The sequence below is a fragment of the Grammomys surdaster genome, unplaced genomic scaffold (genome assembly GCF_004785775.1).
Source record: "Grammomys surdaster isolate TR1022 unplaced genomic scaffold, NIH_TR_1.0 144, whole genome shotgun sequence".
Classification (NCBI taxonomy): Eukaryota; Metazoa; Chordata; class Mammalia; order Rodentia; family Muridae; genus Grammomys; species Grammomys surdaster.
In genome coordinates this window covers 683,099-705,941 of record NW_021604602.1, presented here as the reverse complement: position 1 = coordinate 705,941, position 22,843 = coordinate 683,099, and the positions used below count along the sequence as shown (strand labels likewise).

The window sequence follows — 22,843 nt, the reverse complement described above, 5'->3', positions numbered from 1 at the left end:
ATGTTTAGTCACCAAGGAGAAAGCTGAGCAGGGACTAGACTTTCCTGGTACGCAGCAGTTCCGAGAAAACAAAACCACATTCATTATGTGTAGCGGGCTCAGTGTCCCTGCACGCTCCAGGCCATCAGAGCCCCGGCATGCTCCGTGCCATCAGCCCAAAACTCTATTTTCTTGCTGCGCAGGCAGATAATAAACATGACCAGAGGACTTCGGTTTGCGCATGCTCAGTTGAGATGGTGAGCCTGGCGCATGCTCTCAGGCCCCGGATCCGTCAAGTGACTTCTCTGTGTTACCAGAATCCATGCGGTTTCTCCACAGTTTACTTTATCTTATCAATAAGCTTGACCCAGAACAAACTTTAACATGTTTTTGGGCAAAAAAGAGTAGAGTGTGGAAATACCACCTAAGAAACAGATTGGAATTTACTCATGACCCAGAAAATGGTCCTTGCTATGGCTACCACACAGAATTTGAGTGGCTAAGAGATTGGTGAGGTGGTTCAGCCGTAAAGATGCTCACTACACAAAGCCTAATGAGGAGTTCAGAACCCACATAAAGGTAGAAGGAGGTTCCAGCTGACTCCAGAAAGTTCCTCTGATGACTCTTGCACAACCCCTGCCCTGTAGACACAGCATGCACAAAGACAATGATAAAAGAGCCGGAGACATGCCTCAGCACTTAAAAACACGTGTTACTCTTGCAGAAGACCCGGGTTTGGGTCCCAACAGCCACATAGCACCTATAATCCCGTTACAGTTTCAAAGAATCCAATACCCTCTTCGGGTCTCTGTAGGTACCAGGCCTACAAGTGGTGCACACGTACATGCAAACAAAACACCCATACAAATAAAATAAGGGGGGAGGGAGGAGTTTTTCTTTTAAATATAGTGATTAATTGTATGGGAGGCAGAGGCAGACAGATCTCTGAGTTCGGGGCCGGCCTGGTCTAGAGAGCAAGTTCCAGCACCAGAGCTACATAGAGAAACCTGTCTGGAAAAACAAAACAAGATGTGGTGCACGCCTTTAATCCCAGCACTTGGCAGAGGCAGGCGAATTTCTGAGTTCGAGGCCAGCCTGGTCTACAGAGTGAGTTCTAGGACAGCCAGGGCTATACAGAGAAACCCTGTCTCAAAAAAACAAAAACACAACAACCAAGACAAAACAACAAACAAACGAGGGCACGGAGTGTGGGGACTGAGGAGAGGTCGTAGGTAAAGCACTTGCTGTATAAGTGGGACAGCCTGAGTTCAGATGCCCAGCAACTATGGAAAGATGCCAGTGCACCTAAAACCCATGTCAGGAAGCAGAGACAGCCAGACCTTAGGGCTTGCTAGCCAGTTACCCTAGCAGAAATAGATTTAGGGTACAGAAATCTTCTCTGTTCCAGTAAATAAAATAAGGTGAAGAAATGATTCAGGAAGGCATCCCAACACTGACCTCTAGTTTACACGCGTGCACACACACATATACACACGTACACACACACACATAGACACATACATACGCATACACACATACACATATGTACATACATACATACACATATGCACACACATACACACACACATGTACACACATACACACACATACACACACATACACACACACACACGGGGGGGGGAGGTGAGAGAATGGGGGGGACGCTTGGGTATATTGCCTACCATTGTATATCAGTTTGAGCACGTGATAGCTGCGTGACGGTGAGCAAGGGGTTATGTTCTCTCTTCCCTTACTCGTAAGTGAGATGACAATCACGACCCCCAGGAAGAGCGGTGGCACAGGCAAAGGATCAGAGTTCTGCTTGCCTCGTGGTAAGCCTTCAGTAAACGCAAAGTATCTTTAGTATTCTCCATTAGCCAAGATTAACGCACAACCCACAATCTGCAGAGGCCCTTCCCTCAGACACACGGGTCTTCTGTTTCTTCTGTCTCTAGGTTCCCCCAGGAAGTTCACGGCACGGCACAGCCTGCTGTTATTTCAGTACCCGACGTGCTCCTGTGTTGCTACCCCCACACACTCTGCAGGAACATGTAATTTGTTTTTATTGGATTTCCACAACTTACGAGCTCAGCCCAGAGCAGTTACTGGCACACAAACATCCCCTAGTTAGTGCACTGAAGGGATAAACAATTAGGAAGAACAGAATGGGGTGGGGTTGCCTATGGGGACTATACCAAACAACCGAAGATGGGAAAGCGCGTGCGCAGAGCGCTTAGGGCGGCCTCTCAGAGAACACTGAGCCAGAAGCAACCAATGTCCCTCCTTAGAGTGATGATTAAACCAGCATTCGGCCATACCATGGGCCCGGACTCAGCAGGGGGAATATGTTAACTACTTGCTCACACTAAGTGGAAAGAGCCAACCCTAAAAGGTTCCATTCTGTATGTGCCTGAGTCATGGTTTCATTATGTAGCCTGGGCTGGCCTTGGGCTCCAAATCCTCCTGCCTCATCCTCCAGAGTGCAGGGGTTGCAGACTCTAAAGTAGAGAGAACTATCTTAAAGTGGAAAAAAAAAAAGCCCACAGAAAAGAGAATGGTTTGGTTGATGGTTCCAGCGTTTCAAAGGAGCAGCAGATAGGGCAGGCTGGCAGCTTGTGGTGACAGAATGTTTTGTCTTGATGGTTGCTGTGTTAGTGTCCTTCCTGTGGTACCCTATCATCGTTCTGCAAGATGCTGGCAGCAGGGGACCTGGGCAGGGAGAGGCACTATGCAAGGTCTTGTAACTACATGTAAGTTTGCAATTATCTTCAAGTAAAACACATAGTTGAACACGTTTAAAGTAAGCCAGTGGGAGCAGAAAGCATAGCACTGGATGCTCTCTAGGAGATACGCTGGTAGCCTCTTCCAGAAGGCTTTCAGTGTTCAGAATTAAAGTTTATCAACGATATTTTAGTGCGTTTTATTTCCTTGGAACTTAGCAGTAATGTCTCCTCACAGTGAATGGTGTGTGCGTGTGTAACAAGATCCCCACTTTAAAATTTTTAATTTTATGTGTAAAGATATTCCTTACGTATGTGTGTCTGTGTGCTATATGCATTCTTGGTGCCCAGAGAAGGCAAAAGAGAGCATCCGAGCCCCTGGATTTGGAGTTAGAGATGGTTATGAGCCACCATGTGGGTGCTAGGAATAGGACCCAGGTACTTTGGAAAGAGCAGCCAGTGTTCTTGACTGATGAGCCATCTCCAGTCCCAAGATTTTTCACAACTTCTTAAGTTGGAGAGGTAATTAAGTGACGGTCTTTTCCACTTTCCTCTTGTCACAGACCGAAAAACTCAGAAGGGACCAGCAAGAGGGTGGAGCCCGGAGTTGAAGTGGGTGCATGTGTGTGTGTGTGTGTGTAGCAGAACAAAGTGTAAATATATATAATATAATGTAATTACATAATATATAAATAGAGTGAGCAAAAAGTGTTACAATGAGACCCATTCTTTGTATACTAACAGAACATTTTATTTTATTTTATTTTATTTTATTTTGATACAGGTAGACCTCAAGCTCACTGTGTAGCCAAGGATGACCCTGCATTTCTCATTCTCCTGCTCCCAACTTCCACATGCTGGGACACAGGCATGTGCCACTCTGCCTGTTTTATGCACTCCCGGGCATCTAACCAGGGCATCACGGATGCTTGGCCGGTGCTCTCCCAACTGAGCTGTATCTTATACAGTTAATGTTAAAAATTATTCTACTTTGCTTCTGTTGCTGAGATAAACACCAGGACCAAGAGCACCTTGGACAGGAAAGGGTTTATTTGGCTCGTATTTCCAGGTCAGGGTCCATCACTGAGAGAAGTCCGGGCAGGGATTCAAGCAGGAGCAGAGGCAGAAACCTCTGAGGAACGCTGCTCACTGGCTCCTGCCCCCCCCCCCCAGCTTTCATAATACACCCCAGGACCACCTGCCCAAGAGTTACCTCTCAAAGTACCATCATCAAGAAGATGCTCACAGACTAACCTGATGGAGGAGATCTCCTAACTGAAATTCCCTTACATTATCCTGGATTGTGTCAAATTGATGGCTGATGATAACTAAGCAAAAAATCCATTTTCTCTCACACTATCCCTCTTTCTCTCTCTCTCCTTTTTTTTTGTTTTTGTTTTTTGTTTTTTTTTTCAAGACAGGGTTTCTCTGTGTATCTCTGGCTGTCCTGGAACTCACCCTGTAGACCAGGCTGGCCTCAAACTCAGAAATCCGCCTGCCTCTGCCTCCCAAGTGCTGGGATTAAAGGCGTGCGCCACCACCACCCAGCTAAAAAAAAATCCGTTTTTTTTTTAATTGCCTAGAATAGCGATAACCCCTTGGGAGGCTGAGACAAGTGGATTGCCACAGATTCCAGAGGAGATTGGGTTGTACAAGGACAGCTAGGACTACAGAATAGCAAGATTATGGCAGAAAAAAACAACCATGTAACTGACCAACCAGGAAAGTAAACCTATGAACACGGCAGAAACGAGTCTAGAACCCAGTCAGGCCCTCTAGAACCCAGCCTCGCATATCCTCATACTGTATTCTCACGTTCTAAAATCAAGGCAAGGGATGGGGACATGGTTCAACTGGTGGAGTGCTTGCCTAGCACGCAGGAGGCTCTAGGATTGGTCCCCACCACTGCAGAATAAACACAAGACCATAAAGTAGAAAATCAAAAAACAAAACAAAAGAAAACAAACAACACACAGAGAGAACACCGAAATCAAGGCAAGTCAGCGGTACTCTAGTCGCATGGAATGCTGGGCAGAGAGAGAGCTGTGCGACGCTGCTGCACAGGGAAGGCAATTTACCCGAAAAAGAATTGAACCTACCAGGGCAGTGGGCTCCTGCAGGACCCCAGTGGGGAGCTATAAAATAACGTTTGGAAAACTCTAACTCAGAAACAAAACTATTTTTTTTTAAAAGCCGCGGAGAGCAGAATAGGGATGAGAACCAGATCTCCCGGGCACCCCCAGAAATGTATACCCCAGAACAGGACAGACGCCCCATTGAGAGCTTTGCATAACTGTTCCAGCCAACAGCTATTGTATAACCCATCACTGAAAGAGAAGGCAGACAGGAGACAGGAGATGGGACTATACATTTGCAGGACACCACTGTCACTCCCAGGATTTCTGGACAGGGAACCTCTTGCCTCGGTTTGTACCCATTCATACAAAGGGCTGTATACGCAAGTAATGCCAGGCCATTCCTACTTCCCCCCCCCCCTTAACCTCCCGTGGAGGCTGAACACATAAAGAAACAGGAAATCACACCTACAGAACGTGGGAGTTGCTGGGGAGGCTGGCTAAGCAGCTGCCAGTGTGTAGCCGACCAAGAACTCCCTGTGCTCTTTGAGCGGCATCCGGCTTCCCCGTGAGTGCTGGTGGAGTTGCATGCCCAGAAGACGGGCTAGGAGCAGTGGGAACTTCACTTTTTCGGAGACATTTTTGCCTTGCACAAACAGCCCCACAGCGAGTGAGTCAGAATTTCCGAAAGGCATAATTTTAGTGCCCCTTCTTGCGGTTGCCTCTCCAGGCTGCCTCTGAAAGGGAGGCCTCCTCGGGCGGGGTTTCCTGTGCTCAATTCCAGAGATGACAACGGGGCTCTCCCTAAGCCGTTTGCCAGAATTTTCTTTCCAGATACATTTTTAAAACTATGTAGCAGCAGTTAATGCCTTCCTAGCTGCGAATTTCGCCCCACGCTTGTACAGCGTCCTCAGGGCTTCTTCCCAAATGCGTGGGCTGCTGCGAAGTGGAAAGGGAGGTGGCTCAGTGTTAACCGCGTTTGCTGTCAAGCCTTATGGCCTGAGTTCGATCCCCAGGCCCCACATGGTAAAAGAAACATACCGACTTCCGCAAGTTGTCCTCTGACCTCCACGTGCTCACTGTGGTACTGGACAACTCCTTCAATTAAATAAATGGTTTTGTAAAAATATTTTAATTTTTACTGGAGCTGAGGATAGAAACCAGGTCTGTGTGCATGCTAGGCAATGTTCTCTACCACTGAGCTAAGATCCCAAGACATACATACATACATACATACATACATATATATATATATATATAAATTAAACTGTGGTGTGGGAGTAGCCAGCCCAGTGTGCTCCACCCAGAACCATGATACCAATAAATACTTATACATAGTGAAGTCCTGGTTATGATGGTTGTACACATCAGCCTTAAGAAAAGCAAAGAGAGGCTGGGCAGTGGTGGCGCACGCCTTTAGTCCCAGCACTTGGGAGGCAGAGGCAGGCGGATTTCTGAGTTCGAGGCCAGCCTGGTCTACAGAGTGAGTTCCCGACAGCCAGGGCTACACAGAGAAACCCTGTCTCGAAAAAAAAAAGCAGAGAGAGTGTTAACCAAAAGCATCAAGTCAAAGATAATAACCTATTACTATATACGCAACACTTTGTGTGTGTGTGTGTTTGTGGTGTGTACATGTATGTTTCCATGTAGAGGCCAGAGGTCACCATCTATGAAGTGTCTGCCTCTGTCTCACCTTGTTGTTTTGAGGCAAGGTCTCTCACTGAAACTTAGAGCTTGTTTCAGCCGGACTGGCTGACTGCAGAGCCCCTGCAGTCCACGTCTCCTGCCTTCGCTGCCTTACAGGTGCGTGCCACAGCATTGAGCTTTTATGGGAACACTGGTGAGAGGCACTCAAGTCGTCATGCTTGCCCAGCTAGTACTTACCCACTGAACAGTCTGTTAGACTTCGGTGCGCAGCTTGGAACAGACAACACCAGACCAAACAGTTCTAAAGGGGAGGGGGGTTATTCAGGGCAGAGGGCAAAGGTAGGGAGAGAAACGGGAGAAGATGGTGGAGAAAGAGGAGAGAGAAAGAAGTGGAGGCCGGCCATGACCACGTGGAGAGAGGGGGAAGGGAAGGGAGGAAGGGCAAGGAGAAGCTAGAGGCAAGAGAGTAAGAGAGTAAGAGAGAGAGGAGGAGGCAAGCAGCCCCTTTATAGTGGGCAGGCCTACCTGGCTGTTGCCAGGTAACTGTGGAGGTGGAGTTTAGACAGAATACTAACACAGTCTCCCTGGCACTCTAATATTGGATGGCATTCTGCGGTTCATATTTTACCATTTTTATATGTTTTTACCTGTGCAGCATCATTGCCGTCCCCCTCCAGTATCCTAAGGGGTTACCTGGCTCGCTCAGTTACTACACAATAGAAAGGCAAGGCTTGGAGTTTGGGTTCCTACTGCTCTGAAAGGCTTAGCCATGGAAAGGACAGCTCATCTCTGTAAGCCCCTTCCCACATTCCCAGAGACTAGCATATGGCTGGCTCTGGAGACCTTTGATGAAAGACTTGCATAGCGATCCGCCAGAGACCCTGGCCGTCATATCAGACTCAGAACCGCAATGCGACAGCCCCTGCCAAGCAGTCCTCAGGACACCCGTCATAGAACCATACAAGTCTCTGTTATTAGATTGGACTCTTTTAACAGAAGAGGGAAACCAGGGTTGAGTAACCAGCTGGGGGCATTGGGGTGATTGACACTGTAGTCTCTGGTTTGTTTGCTTGTGGAGTGGTTTGCTTTTATTTTTGCTTCTCAAAACAAGGTTTCTCTCTGTAGCCCTGGAACTCCCTCTGTAGTCCAGGTTGACCTTGAACTCAGAGATCTGCCAGCCTCTGCCTCCTGGGTGCTGGGATTAAAGGCGTGCAGCTCTTAACTTTTACCTCCACTAGGTCAGTTTTCACTGCAGGTTTGAGACTTCAGAGGGCGGGTGGCTTGCTCTAGCATTCACAGCGGTGGCGGGGGTGGGGTGGGGGTGAGGGGAGGGGGGTAGAGCCAGAGCCAGCTCTCTCCCAGAACAAAGTGCCTGGGTCCTCAGCGTCTGGCTTTCCCTTTAAGACAAAGCTAATTACACTCTCCTAACTGCTTGGAAGGTGGTAGTAAGGATTTAACAGAGGGATGCAGATTAAAAGCCTTCTGAAAAGCAAAAGCCTCATCCAAAGGTGAGAATTATAGTAACTGTTAGTCACTGCTTGCTTGGCTGTGGTAACGCTCTGGGGCATGCAGCAGCTCTGTGACGGACTCTGGACCAGGGGTGCTAGACCAGGGGAGGCCCTGCGTGGATCTTATCAGAATAATTATGATTTAATGAATGGGCCCTTACTAAGGCGTGGCTGAGCCTGTGGCAGTCTGCTGCAAACTGGGTCCGCCTCCAGGGTTAAACTTGAGCTTTACCTAACTCTGCCTCTTCCTCAACCCAGAAAACACACACACACACTCACACAAACACACACTCCAGTGCTCTCTGGTTCCATTCGACAATGTAATCTCCTTAGGACAGTGGCTTTTACAATTATTTATTCTGTCAGCTCTGCTAAGAAACCACAGAGGGGGACACTGTGACTGACCTTGGACCTGTTTTGAAGACTCTGCTGTTATCTATTAAGTGGACTGGTCACGCCTGGGTCATGAAGACAGACTCTCACATGGTACTAGGTTTCCGAGTTGGGTTCTCTTTAGCAGCAGGCGCTTCGTTCAGTAGACATAGACTCGGTCGGAAGGATCTGTTACTGCCTGCCTGAAAGAGATAACTCCGGAGCCCGAGGGTGTTTTGTTTTGTTTTGTTTTGTTTTGTTTTGTTTTGTTTTGTTTTGGTGAGGCTGAACGAGGTCTGAGGAGAGAGGGAATGGGAGGAAGCTAGGAGAAACTCCTTGAAATCCCGCAGGTGTAGTTAGACTAGCCCTAGGCAGTTACAAGTGCAAAGGCCCAGCGGCAGGGAAGACTCACACTCTCTGTTCCGAAGCAAGGTTACGTGGGTGGAGCCTGAAACAGGGATTGACCAATGGCATGGGAGGATGCTGGGGGGGGGGGTTCGGGGGTGGTGGGGAACGAGGCTAGGACTGCAGAGAGAGGAGATGGACTTTCTAGGCCTTGGATTTATTCAGAAGTTTTCACCCGGTGTGGGTGGCTAGTGGACTGGAGAGTGGGAAGGGATGGGTGTCATTTCATTCTTGTATTTGGTGCTGTTGCCTGTGTCCCTTGCTGTGCTCTGTGAGGGTAACACTTGCCATCCTCTGACCCTCTCCCCACGTCTGGACAGATAATATCCTCCCGAGGGCCTCCTTCTCCTGGGTGCTCCCCACGACTCTCTGGAATGGCTGGAGGCAGGTGGAGACCCCGGATCGGATCCGGAGACCCTCTGATTGGCATGGACACAGTATTCCCGCCCTCCAGAACTTTAGGTTTGAGAACTGTAGCGGTGAGGTTCGTCCTCCGCCCTGGTTCCCCATCTGCAGTGTGGCGGGGCTCCGGGCGGGTCCCTAAGGGGGCGGGGCAGTCGCGGTGTCCCCCGCCCCGCCCTGACCCGGCCCCGCCCCGCCCCGGAGCCGCCCGGGACGCAGGGTGCAGGAGGGACTCGGCCGAGCCGCCCCGAGGCGCCGCGCTCCGACTGCTCCGTGCAGGGTGAGTGAGGTCACGGCGGTGGGAGGCCACGCGGGGACGGAGGGGGTCGCGCCCGGGTCCCCAGCGTACCCCTGTCTTGACACGTCCCCGGGGATCGGCGCCGCGGGAAGTCTGGGGAGCAGGGGAGGCGCGCGGGGGCGGCGGCCAGCGTGACAGCTGCGGGCGGGCGGAGCTTCGGTTCAAATGCAACCGCTCCACCCGCAGCGAAATCTTGGGCACCCTTAGAGTCTCGGCCCCAAGACGCCGCAGTGCCTGGGGCTGCACGTCCCTGGGGCCAGGTGGCTTCTTCCGTCTCCCCTCTTCGCCTCTAGAGGCTGGCAAAGTTGCCAACTCACAGGTCCCCAGGGCCCGGAATGTCCCATTCTGGGGATTACGAGCTCGCCAGGGAGAGCCTGAGAGCGCGCAGTGAGGAAGGGAAGTGGCACCCAGCGCGCTCCGTTTCCTTCAGTCACCTACCTCGCTGTGCAGCCTTGGGCCAGCGGCACAGCCTCGCTGATCCCCATCCATCCTCTCTAAGGGGAACTCAGATGTTGGCTTCACTTGAAATCAGATCTGGAGTCCATTCCCTGGGTGGGTGTCCCACCGCCTGGCTGGCCCCTGGTTCAAAACTGAAAAGTGGTGAATTCAGCCCAGGGTTGGTCACATTTAATCTCTTTGGCTCTGGGATGTTTCTCCAGTGTCTTGGAGCCCCGCTTCATCTCTGTAGAGATGGCTTCTTTCTATAATGGATAGCCGGGGTATGCTTGTGGGGTGACTTTAGTGCCAAAGGGGGAGTGCCACACCCCATCCCTCGTGGGAAGGAAAAAGCGACTCGTCTTCAAGACCAGTGTGTCACGCTGGTCCAGCAGCCACACTGGACAGTCCCTTTCATGTATCCAGAAGAGAAGAAACAAGCAGAGAAAGGGGGCGTGACTTCTCAAGGCGGCACAGTCAAGATCAAGATCCGTGTTGCGCAGGAACTTGGCACTCTCGAAGGGCTTACTTAGCCTTGCCTCTTGCTGGGGGAGTGGGGAGGAGCCAACAGCTCATATGGGGGCAGGAGCAGGGAGGTAGGAAGGTGATCTGTGCCAGCGGGCTGTTTTGCCCGGTTTCCTGTGAACTGTGCCCTAGAGGGACACTCTCGCACACGTGGGCTCGCACATTCCCCAGGCCTGCTGACAGTTACAGCTGAGCCAAGCTGCTCCCCGGGAGCCAGGGAGGCCCTTCTGGGGGTGGCTGTGTAGGAATGTACTAGGAGGCCTTATATCTGGAGTCACTGAGTGAGGGATGAGAACCCAAGATCGTTTGTCCCCTCAGTCCTGCAAAGGCCTCAGGGTGTGGCAGAGCTGTTCTGTCTCCGTGGGAACAACTGTCCACCCTCCTGGGGGCTTTTCGTGCTTTGGAGTGACTATGGACTCAGCCTTGCCCGGACAGCCCCTTTGCCTAGTGATACAGAGATCTGTGGTTGCTCGGGGATCCTGGTGTGACCACACTGGAAGGAATGACTGGTCAGGGAAACATTGCCTCCAAAGGACTGTAGAGTCTGTAAGCCAGAAGCCTCTGGCCCCCCTGTGTCATTTTGCTATAAGAATAAGGGTGGCCAGATCAGATGGTCACTTTGGCTTCACCTGAGTATGTGGCCTTGGGGTAGTTGTTTTACCTGTCAGCTTCAGAGAAGGGACACCCCAGCTCCCCACAGCCCTGTGTCCTGAGGCATATGAGCAGTAGGTGAGCGATTCATAGTGTTTTGTGTGGTGTGAACATAGCAAAGATGAGTGATTTGATGTTTTGGGGTACAGATGGTGGGTGGAGGGCTTGATCATGATACCTGGGGTCTTCTCTGTTCTGTCTTTTCCTCTCTGCCTCGATTTCCCCCAAATCTGTTAAACAGTCCGTGCTCAGGGATTATTTCCCAGAGGTCCTCTCAATACTGAAAGCTTGTCCTTGACTCTGGGAAGGAGGGAGCTCACAGAGCGTCCATAGAGGTATTCAGGTGTGGCTGTGGAGTTTTAGGATTAGTGTATACTTCCTGTGTCCCCTGGCAGGACGCAGGATGCCAGCATTAGCATCCTACAGGTGAGGAGACTGATACTACTATCCACTGGCTGTGTGGCTAGTCCAGGATTTGAACTCCAGACCTTTGACTCAATGCTATTCATTCCTCCGCACACCCTGTCCTGGACAATGTGAGGACAATAGTATGTGTTTGTCACTGGAAAAACTGCAGATCAGGTGGCTCCCAGTCACCATCAAGTCGCTGCTGGAAAGAAATGGAAATATGGATTGTGAACACTTCCCACCTCACCTATAACATAAATACACGTTTGGTACCAAAATAGGACCCAGGAGGAGCAGACAGAAGTAAAGGACATGGTACCTCCCAATCTCAGAATTCTTAGCTTTGGACTTAGTGACCATGCCTGAGACTGTGTGGCTAGGAAGCAGGTAGGAACAGGTCTCTAAATATGGCACTCTGATTTGCTCTTCTCTGATGTGATGCCAGTCCTGTCCAGGGTGTCTGAGAAGGTAAGTCAGGGCAATGTTCCCCAGAGCCGAGAGGGGCAGGGCAGATCACAGGCGGCAGCACTTGCCCTTGCATTCTTGCTTGTTTGTTTCACTGCCTTTACAACACCGAATCTCCTGGACCCCACTCTGCGTGGTGCCCACACTTCAGATGGCTAACATCTCCTAAGTCCATCAGGGAGCAGCAGAGGAAACACCAAAGCTCAAAGCACTAGGCTGATGGTGAGCTGAACGGAAGCCATGCATGAAAGAAGTGAGGGGAGAGGCTACCTTAACTGGAAATCGCATGCAGCATGCTGGCAGTTGGGGTAGAGAACTTTTCAATCATTCGCTAAGCATTTGTCTATATTCTAATTTGTATAGAATTTGTGGAGATTCATTTTTTTTTTTTTTTTTTTTTTAGAGAGACAGGTGAGGAGAGTTTCTTGTAGACTAGGATGCTCTAGTCTACAAGCCGAGGAGGACCTTGAACTCCTAATCCTCCTGTCTCTACCTCCTCCGTGGTAGAATTACAGGGATATGTTACCACACCTGGCTTACGTGGTGCCAGGGAATCAAAGCTAGGCCTTCCTGCTCACTGTGCGAGCACTCCACCGATTCAGCCTCATTCTTAGGCCGAGTTTGTTATTTTGAGACAGCGTCTCCATATGTAAACCAAGCAGGCCTTGAACTCACGATCTCCTGCTTCAGACTCCTGGGGTTATATAGACATGCCATGTCTGGTTTAAGCGGGTAGCAAAGGGATGCTAATATGAGCCAGTGTGGCTGTTTGGGGGGTAACTGTTGAGGGATGAGCCTGTTCTCATCTCAGCAGGGTCTGTTCTGTTCTGTTCTGTTCTTCAGCTCAGTACAGGGCTTCTGTGTGTGTGTGTGTGTATTTGAAAAGTATATAAAATGTTTGTCACATTTACTTATTGTATGTAAATGCATATGCCTGCCATGACACGTGTGGAGGTCAGAGAACAACTTTCAGGACGCTGTTCTTTCCTCCCACCATGTGGGGTTGGGGGTAGAACTCACATTATCAGGCTTGCCCACAAGTGCTTTATCCACTGGACCACCTCCGTGTATTTTTAAAATATTTTTATATCTTATCATTGTAAATAGGAGACATAGTTGCCATTATATCCCGTCTTGAGTAGTATAAATGAAATTGAAGGACAGTAATGAGCATGCTCAGAGTCTTTCAGAGAATTATTCATTGGACTCGGTCATCCGGCTGGGTTTATAAAAGCAAACACAAGCCCCGCTGTGTAACACACCAGTTCCTTTTATTGCAGAGACACAACCCCCTCTTTTATTCGTCCTACGAGACCTCAGATTGGCAAAGCTGGGAATCACAAATTAAAAATAGAATGTCTTAAAGTTCTGACCTAATGACTTACACTTCCAAATCGTATAAAATTCTAACATTTTTGAGCTGGGAGGGAACCTCAGGTCACCTGGTCCAGCTGGCTGGTTTAACAACCCAGAGAAGTGCCCTGGCCAAGGTCAACATAGGACGCATGTACACAAGGAAGACAGTTCACAGTGGCTAGCCACACCTGTGCATGATACCACCTGTCACACTAGCCTGACGCCCTGGGATCTCAGTCTCCTCCTGAGGACAAGTGAAGGAGGCACAGGTGTCATGCCTGAGATGACTCTGGTTTGGCAGTTTTCATTTTGAAGAAGTCTGGAGAGCCACCGTGTGCAAGGTGACTCATGAACAGAAACATCACCGAAGGCAGTACGTGAGCTTGGCTCGGAGTCTCGTTTCCAAGTCCTCTGAGGCAGCTGCTTTTTCTCATCCTGCGTGATAATTCATCCCCAGACTGCATAGTGCCCTGGGTATGGTCAGTCCTGGTTTGCGGTGGCTGAGGAATCACGTTCATAGAGGAGGGGTGCACTGGAGGGGTGCTCCAGATTTCCTCTCAGATGGAGGTAGGCCAAGAGAACCTGCAGTGAGAACTGAAAGAAGCATTTTTCACGTGCTGGGCTGGGAACACGTTGTTTTTGACTCCCGAGAAGCAGAAAGTCTGGCCAGCCCAGCCTGGCAGGCCACAGGGAAATGGCCTTGTAGAAAACAGATGGGCGGTGTCCTTGCAGCTGTCAGGTTGCAGGCGTCTCTGAGCTGACAACCCGGCCTGACCACACCCACCTCATGCACAGGACTCACTGCAGGACAGAGGTGGACTGCACCCAAGGCCTGCCTGGTTTTGTCCAGGTGTATCTGGCACACCCTCAGATTCCTAGTGACCTCCTCTGTTCTCATCAGAGCGTGTTTTTCTGGCCCAGCCCCTGGAGAGGCACCTATGTGTGTGTGTGTCAGAGGCACCTGTGTGTGTATGTCCCAGGTACCTTGTGTGTAAGATATTCCTTAGTGTCCCAGGTACTTTGTGGGTAAGATATTCTTTAGTGTCCCAGGTACCTTGTGCAGAAGATATTCTTTAGTGCCTTTGTGTTTTGAGCTCTCAAGGTCAAAGGTGGCATCATGGTCGTGCTTATAAGGTTCTGGATTTTGGAGTATTTCCCATTTTCAGATTAGGGATGTTCAACTTGTACTTAGAAGTGACAGCTGCAGTGGTGAGTACAAGAATTCCAGAAGTTGCAGGGCAGTGGTGGCGCACACCTTTAATCCCAGCACTTGGGAGGCAGAGGCAGGTGGATTTCTGAGTTTGAGGCCAGCCTGGTCTATGGAGTGAGTTCCAGGACAGCCAGGGCTATACAGAGAAACCCTGTTTCGAAAAAAAAAAATAATAATTCCAGGATTTTTACTCTGGGTAGTCTAGAACCTTGTCTGAGCCTATAATTTTACATACAGGGAAACTGAGTCTCCATAAGTAGATATAGTTGCCGTGTGTGTGTGTGTGTGTGTGTGTGTGTGTGTGTGTGTGTGTATTGACCAGGGATCAACCTAGGGAGTAGGAACGAGCTATCTTGATTTTTGAGACAGGGTATCTCACTGACCTGAGTCTTGCCTGATATGACTAGACTGGTTAGCCAAGAAGACCAAGAATTCCTTTTGTCTCTACCCAAGGGATCCTCTTGTCTGCTTTGTACTGGGATTACAAGTGTGAACCACCCCACCCCACACACACCTTTTTGAAAATGTAGGTTCCAGGGATGCAATTCAGGCTCTCATGCTTATAAGTCAAGCAATTTACCAGATGAGCCATCTCCCCAGCCTGACTGGTACCTCAGGGTCACGAATGGACCTCCTGATTCCCACCCGAAGCTCTCTCTCACACAGTTACCTTCCAGAATGCCCCACGCTATTGCAGATGGTTGTGACAACACGGCCGCACACAGATGGGGAGTTTGGTTTACTGGGTTAGGCCCTAGCCCTCATGGCTGAGCTGGGAGTGGGTGGGACACTCCAGTTAAGCCACAAATTTTATGTGAGATCTGAAATGGCTGAGCCCCTCCCAAGAAACATTTACTAGAATAATACCATAGCTGACTCACTGAGGAAGCCTCTTTCTTCCATGATGGGAGGAGCTGGCGTCTGACCTTCACCAGTCGTAATTGCTAGCTCTTTAGGATGGGAGGCTCTGCGTGGGTCTCTGTGAAGTTTGCTCACTTAGAAGCCTAGCTGTGGATGTTTGGGGACCTACGATCGGCCGCTGCAGACTGCCCACTCAAACAGAAAGGGACCGATTTCTTAGGCTTCTCTCCTTTCCCTAGGTGTTGGGTCTGCCCTCTTACCTGCCCCCCCTGGGTTCCACAAAACCCCCCCGAATTCGTTCTGACTTTCTTCCCCTCTCTACCTGCAGCAAGCAGTTACTTCTGCCAGCTGCTCTTCCCGGGCTATTCCTCTCACATCTGGTAGAGAGCGCCTCCTAGAAAATCCATGGTGGGATTCTGATTTCCGTTTCCTGTTCTCTTGTACTTTGCTATTGACACTTGATCGATGGTTTCCAGAAATCAATTCTAGTCATCTCCCTACGCCCGCCTGTTGCCCATTCATCTTCACAGCTCACTGGCAGCCCAGGGAGGCGGTTATAATTATGACTTAGTCTAGATAGGACCCGACAAATGCTAGGAGAACAGATGCTCCGGGCTGTGGAATGAAGGGGGCGGGGCAGACCCTAGTGTTTCCAGGATACTCAGAACCTCAGTGAGCTCTGCAGGAAGAGCCAAGACAAATGTGACACCCGTCCTTATCTCTCTTGTGACCCTTGTCAGTCAGGCCTCTGTTCCAGAAGCACTTGAGAGCCAGCACTGGAACCTTGACGACACATTGGCTTCTCTGGTAGAGAAGATTCAACTCCTCTCGTTTTCTGGGGCCCACCCCCCACCCCAGCCTTTCCATTTGGACCTCAGCTCCTGGTCCCAGCACCTGAGGGATCTTTTTGCACATACACACATAGGTTCCAGCATTGACCAGCAGGGGTTGTTCTTATCCCTGGGCCACTGTCAACCCAGCATTGTCTGAAACATGAGCCCTGGGTCTACAGCTGTGCTATTGTCTGTCTCCTCTACAGAACTTGAGTGACCCAGGGCAGGAAAGATACTGACCAGCTTTGCTATTCCGTATGGTTTTCCCTGGCATCTCCTAGAGGGCTGGTTCCCGGAACCCTGAAGATATTGGATAAGTTGTGACAAAACATCTGTGGGGTAGCGATTTCAGGAAGGGAGGGTTTATCCTGGCTTGGGGTTGGAGGCAGTCTGTTACTGAGAGGGACAGTGTGTCATGTTTGGCTTCCTGTCTCCCTTTCTCCTTTTAATTCCACCCAGGACCCCAGCCCATGAGTGTTGCTGCCCATCTTCAAGGTGGGTCTTCCCTCTTCAGGTAAACCTTTCTGGAAACACCTTCCTAGCCACACCCAGAGGTTTGTTACCATGGTGACTCTAACCAGTCATGTGGATAATGAAGATTAACTATCACAGACACCAAATCAATGACACACAGACCCTTATATAAAATGGGTCTGTTTGTAATTTATACGTGCTACATACATTCCACACACACCCATTTCTTTATAGTGTGCTTGTTCTTAGACAAGGTCTGTATAATCCAAGCCTGCATGGAACTTGAAATCCTCCTGCCTCAACCTTCAATGCTTAGACTTACAGACAAGCACCACTACTTTGTAGCTCAGGCTGACTTGGAACTCACTGTGATCCTCCTGCCTCAGTCTCCTAAGGGCTGGGATTATAGCCATCATCATACTGCACTTGAAATCCTCTCTGGATTGTTTACGATTCCAGCCCAAGGTAGATACCATGTGAATAGTTGCTAGGCTGTGTTATTCAGGAAGAATAAAAGCCAAGTCTGCTCAGGACGGATACAACTTTTGTTCTGCCAGTATTTTCTGTTTGTCTGGTTGCATCCTTGGCTGAAGGCACTGTGGATACGGAGGGCCGAATGTGCCTGGAATGATTCATGGGAACTGTGATGGATGGAGTGAGTGATATAGGAGATTCTCTGTCCAGTCTGCCATGACAGCCAGCCTCTAGCGGGCACTTGCTGGGGGCCGGCATCGTGTTCTTTTTTTTTTTTTTTTTTTTTTGGTTTTTCGAGACAAGGTTTCTCTGTGTAGCCCTGGCCGTCCTGGAACTCACTCTGTAGATCAGGCTGGCCTCAAACTCAGAAATCCGCCTGCCTCTGCCTCCCAAGTGCTGGGATTAAAGGCGTGCGCCACCACCGCCTGGCCAGCATCGTGTTCTTTACCTCTCCTGTTCATCCCACAGCTATTCAGAGAGGCTTGCTAACATCGCCCTGCTTGAAGGAGTGTTAAATAACCCACCCTGATCATCTTCAGGTGCCAATGCAATTAGGAGTTGAATTCAGGTTCTCCGATCTGGACTTCACAACTCGATTATGAAAACGGAGAGCATATCCACCTAGTCTTCAGCCTTCCAGCCAGGCAGATCCTGTGTAACTCCAGGGCCTCCCCTGTGCCAAGTCATTCCTCAGAGGAAATCCTTTCCCTCAAGACCGTGCATGGGCCTAGCAATGCCACAGGTCCCCCCAGAGCTAGGGCCCCAATCCCGGAGCACCCTCCCTGTTCCCTGCCCCTTTCTCCCTAGAACTCCATCTGTAACCTGTTCGTTAGCTCCTGAGACTTGCTGACCGCAGGCTGGAGGTTTGTAGGTAGCGCGTGAGCCAGTTGGGGTTGCCGGGTTAAACGGTCGCTCGGTCGTTCACCCAGCACTGAGCAGTCAGCCTGATTGTATAATTTGCTTCTCTATTTTTGGGTTTCAAACTCAACTTCGCTCGGAGATGATTTTAAGGAAAATTTTTTTGAAAGGTTCTTTCTGGAGGCCTCCCTTAATTCTACTTCTCCAGGTAAAAAACTACCCAGATGCCCAGGCTGGCTACCCCTGGGCGAGGTCTTGGCTTCTGTGAGGAGGACTGAGGATGGCCCTCAGTTCCTGTGTTTGTCACCCACAGGAAGTGGCAAGGTTAGTCATGAAGCTCCTAGCAGGAGCTGACTGTGGTCTGGAAGCCAGAGAGACACGTGTTTGTGGCTGGGATCTGGGCTCTTCCGCCCTGTAACCCACATACCCTGGGCTACTGCATTCCTTCCATGTACTTGACCTTGACTGAGGCGGAATGGGCAGCAAGATGCCAGGGACACATCCCTGCTCTGTGGAAACAGTTTGGTGGGTGTGAAGGTGCCGTAAACATTGGCTACCGTCAGCTAGTGATAGCCTGGAGGCAGGGAAGCTCAGTGGGTAGGGATGTATCAGGGAAGGCTTCATACTTGGCCTGGAAAACCTGCTCTCTCCTTCTGCCAGGTGGGTCCTAGAGAGTGTGACTCAGGTTTGTCAGGCTTGGTGCTAGGCCCCCTTACCTGCAGAGTCATCTGGCTGATGGGCACCGGGCCTTTTACTTCACCCAAGAGCAATCTTGCTGGGCCTCAGCCCCCTCCTCTGGGAAGAGTGGGGAGGGAGGAGCCTCTTCTGTCATCTTGCTAGGTCTGTGTCATGAACCCCCTACCCCCACCCCAAGAAGTCAGGTGTCATCAGGTTGTTTGGTCACCCCACAGGGCAAAGTATTTCTTACATCACCTCTCTTCCTATGCAGAGGTCAGCCCCACTTTTTTTTTCTTTTTTTTTTTTTTTTTTTGGTTTTTCGATTTTTTTTGTTTGTTTTTTGTTTTGTTTTTTGTTTTGTTTTTCGAGACAGGGTTTCTCTGTGTAGTCCTGGTTGTCCTGGAACTCACTCTGTAGACCAGGCTGGCCTCAAACTCAGAAATCTGCCTGCCTCTCCCTCCCAAGTGCTGGGATTAGAGGCGTGCGCCACCACCACCCGGCCAGCCCCACTATCTATTTCATCAGTTTCTTTCTCCTCCTGGGCCTGAAGTACAGTCTGACAGACCTGGTGGGAACCCTGGTTTTCCTGCCTGCAATATATCTTGACTGTCTCATAGCCTTCTTGTACAAGGCTAACTTACCTGTCCTGGGGGCTGGCCACACCTTCTTTGACCCCTGACCATCCATCCTCTCAGGGCACCCCTCCCCTTTTCCTTGATGCTCCCAAACAGGGAGGGAGGTGCTCCCAAGCCAGGAAGAGGGTGGTTCCAAGCCTGGAAGGGGTGCTCCCAAGCCTTGATAGTGCTCCCAAGCCAGAAGGAGGGTGCTCCTGAGCCTGGAGGAAAAGCTGGAGGAAGCTGAGCATTTTTTTGCCCCCTCCACCCACTGCACCTGCAGGGAGTTGAGCTGGCACGGCTGCAGGTGACTCTGCCCTCAGCTCAGGTGACAGGATGCAGGCTACATTCCTTAATCACAGCTTCCTCTTCTCTTATGGAATAAACCCTGGTGTGGGGAGTGTCAAGGTCTCTCCAGTGGGACCCAGCACACTGGGACCTGCTTTCTGATTTCCAGCCTCCATCCTCCTGGTTCTGGATGTGGAACTCAGAGCAGGGAAATGCTCCCCCGCCAAGGACTATGAATGCATGACCAACAAGAGAAATTGGGCTATCACAAGCTCAGGGCACCAGAACGTAGACAGGGACAACCTTGAACTTCGGCTCCTCCTGCCTCCACCTCCAAAGTCCTGGGATTACCACCACACTTGGTTTAGGCTGCGCTGGCAATTGAGCCCAGGGCTGTGTGTGTGCTACCCAAGCACTCTCTCTGCTCCCCGACCTACATTTCCGCCCCTTTCTGCTTCTTTGAACAATTCTGTTTATAGGCTGTTCTCATGGTTACTTGGGTTGCCTAGTGTGCCAGTAGAATTAGAAATCTCTGGAAGTGGGGTTGTTTCTTCTGGAACCTCTCAGGCAATTCCAATGAGTGGGGATGGTTGAGAGCCCTGAGTTGACCTGGAACAGTTGGGGACACTTCAGGGTGGCACTAATGCGTCCTTTCATTCTCTGTCAAGGTGCAGGCTTCTGGGCAAGCAGAAGAGGTACTTGGGTGTGTGTCTGTCCAGCTGGCTTGCTTTTTAGGATGTGTAATAGACAGACCATTAATCCTGCTTCCCTATTTGAGGGAAAGATAAAAAGTTTCCTTTTAAAATAAATTTGAGTCAGGAGTGAATAAAGGAACATTTGCACTTTTTTGTGGTTGGCTCCATTCATTGCTTTGAGCCCCCTTGCAAGGCCTCTGGCAGCCCTGCGCCATGCTGAGGAGGCTAAACTCATGCAGGTCCAGGCACGTCCTAGGTACAAGTGTCTGAAGGGCAGGGCCGACACCCTGGAGGAAACCTCACCTCAGGTGCTGATGACCCAGGACTCTCCAGGGAGCTAGGCTACGTTGGAGTGGCTGAGGGTCAACAAAGTTGTTTCCCAGGAGGCTTTAAGTCCATCCCTTGAGATTGGTATGGAGAATTCTCTCAGTGTGATGTTTGCCTGTTTCCCAAAGCGTCCTGAGATGCACTATCTGGTCCCTAAGATCTTTTCCTGAAGCCATCATTGTCCCATAAACGTGGTGAATATATTACAAGACTTCAGTGCTCACAGGGGCCTAGTACCTCACTGAAACATGGTCAAACTGGTCATTCAGGAGCCCTGAGTCTCAGGGCAGAACCCTGCAGGCTCCCAGGATTAAACATGGTTCACACCTGTAGTCTCTGTGTGTAGGAAGGCTGAGACAGGAGCATTGCCATGAATTTGAGTCCAGCCACAGTCGTCTGAAGCAGGTCTCAGTGCTGTGACTGCTGACTGACTGGGAGCCTAGGGTTAGATAACCCGTTTGCTCATTTATTCAGCAAATTCCCAGCTCTTTCTGAACAATGCCCTTGCAGGGCCAGATTACATCCAGTTGATCTGGGAGCTTGCTGACAGGATTAATTTAATCAGCATCTTTACCCTGGGGTAGGGGTTCTCATTACTCCTTCCTGCTGTGCCTGGCATTCTTAGAGGACAAGCATTGTTGAGGGGTCCCACAGCTAGGCGTGGCTCCAGATTGAGGGCACATCTTCACACAGAGTTCCAAGTTAGATGTTCCAGCCTACAGACAAACATTTGAGAAGGATTATGTTTTTCTGAGTTCCTTCTGGATAGGTGAGGAAGGTTCTGGAAGGTTCTAAAAACAGGGTTCTGGAATGTCCATTTGCAAGAATGAAGTCCTTCTGGTGTTGTGAAGCAAACACTGGAGACAAATCTCCTGCAAGGTTTAACCTTGGTGTTTTGTATGTTTTAAAATTCAACGTTAGATTTCACTTTATAGTATGATGATGATTATTAATTTTTATATGTTTTATTTGTTTTTTAAATCTGGCTATGTAGCCCTGACCTGATAATTGCTTTATAACCTAGGCTTGTCTCCAACTTGTAGCAATCCTCCTGCCTCAGCCTCCCAAGCGCTGGGATTTCAGGGGTGTGCAGCATGCGCTGCTTGCTTTGCTTTTCCTCTGTGTTTGTGGAGGTGGGCGTGTCCTCACGGATGCTACTACCTCAGTTCACTGGGTGTGTGTTTGCTGGGCAACGTCATTCTGAATGTCAAATCAGTCTTGGGAGGAGGCCTTGGGAGGAGGAGGTGATGCCCCATAAGAAGCAGCTGTCTTCAGAAGCAGGATGAACTGAGCCAGGGTCTTCTGCATCTGCTGTAGAGATGGAGACACCCAGGCATTGATCCCTAGTGAAGGTGTCCCTTGTGGTCCCCAGGAGAAGCTGCTTGGTTTCTGGCTGCCTCTGGGAGCCTACATGCAGGCTGCAGGACACTGTGAGTGGCTGAGAGGGGAGGGGCAGACCTTGGGAGGGGACATGAAGGTGGAAGTAGTTGGTCAGTTGGTCTCAATTCACCTCAGACAGAATATCCATCTGAGCCCAGTATTGAAAAAGTGCCCGCCAAACCAGGACCAGTGATCACTCCAGGTTATCTCTGCCACCCAGATGGTGGAGATCACCCCAGGTTAGCCCTGCTGTTCTGATTAGAGATGGGTGTGAGGAGGTATTACCTCTCCTTTGGACCTCCATGTTCTAGAAGTCTCCAAGGCCCTGTTCCGCTCTCTGCTAGGAAGGTGGAAGCTATACTGTTTTGTGGCCAACCCTGCCTGTCTGGAACCCTATACTTCCTAATAGCTGTCCCTGTGAATGTGTGGCTTAGAGGGTCTTCCTTGTTTCCTCCTTGCCACAGATGAGCGACTGTGAGGTAATTCATGCTTTGCATGTGCTATCCGGCTCTCTGTGTGAGCCTTTCCCCAGCCACCCGCACTGTTCTTCCGGGGAAGTCACCTCCTCCCTTTTCAGTCTTCCTCTGAGCAAAGTCCTCTCCCCACAGAGTCCCCTCTTGCTGACCCTGGCTCAGCCTCTCTCTGGGGCTACTTTGCTTGTGGTGCTTCAGTGAGTGAGAGGTGCAGCAAGGAAGCCCTGCGAGTCTGTCTCCACACCATGAGTGAAGCTCTCTTCTAACAGGGAGGCTGGCTCTTCTCATTCTCACTGAAGGTGTCCTGTGTGCACTGCCCTGGGCAGGGGAACTGAGAGATGGGCAGGACTGGAGAAGGAGTGGTGGCACTCTAGAAGGAACTAGAGTTCAGAGGTGTCCTTTTCGGTCTGTCTGTCTATCTCTTTGTGTTTG

General features: G+C 50.2%; 1 protein-coding gene across 2 annotated transcripts in view; it reads left to right on the top strand.

Moving 5' to 3' along the window:
* Nucleotides 1–9,317: 9,317 nt before the first annotated feature.
* Syne3 (spectrin repeat containing nuclear envelope family member 3) overlaps nt 9,318–22,843 on the top strand; it is an 83,679-nt gene continuing 70,153 nt past the window's right edge. Inside the window, exon 1 of one of the 2 annotated variants that reach the window (XM_028764416.1) lies at nt 9,318–9,388. The gene's annotated coding sequence lies outside the window, so the exon portion shown is untranslated. Of the gene's footprint in view, nt 9,389–12,043; nt 12,113–22,843 lie in introns of those variants that run through there. The other variant, XM_028764417.1, reaches the window with a different exon arrangement.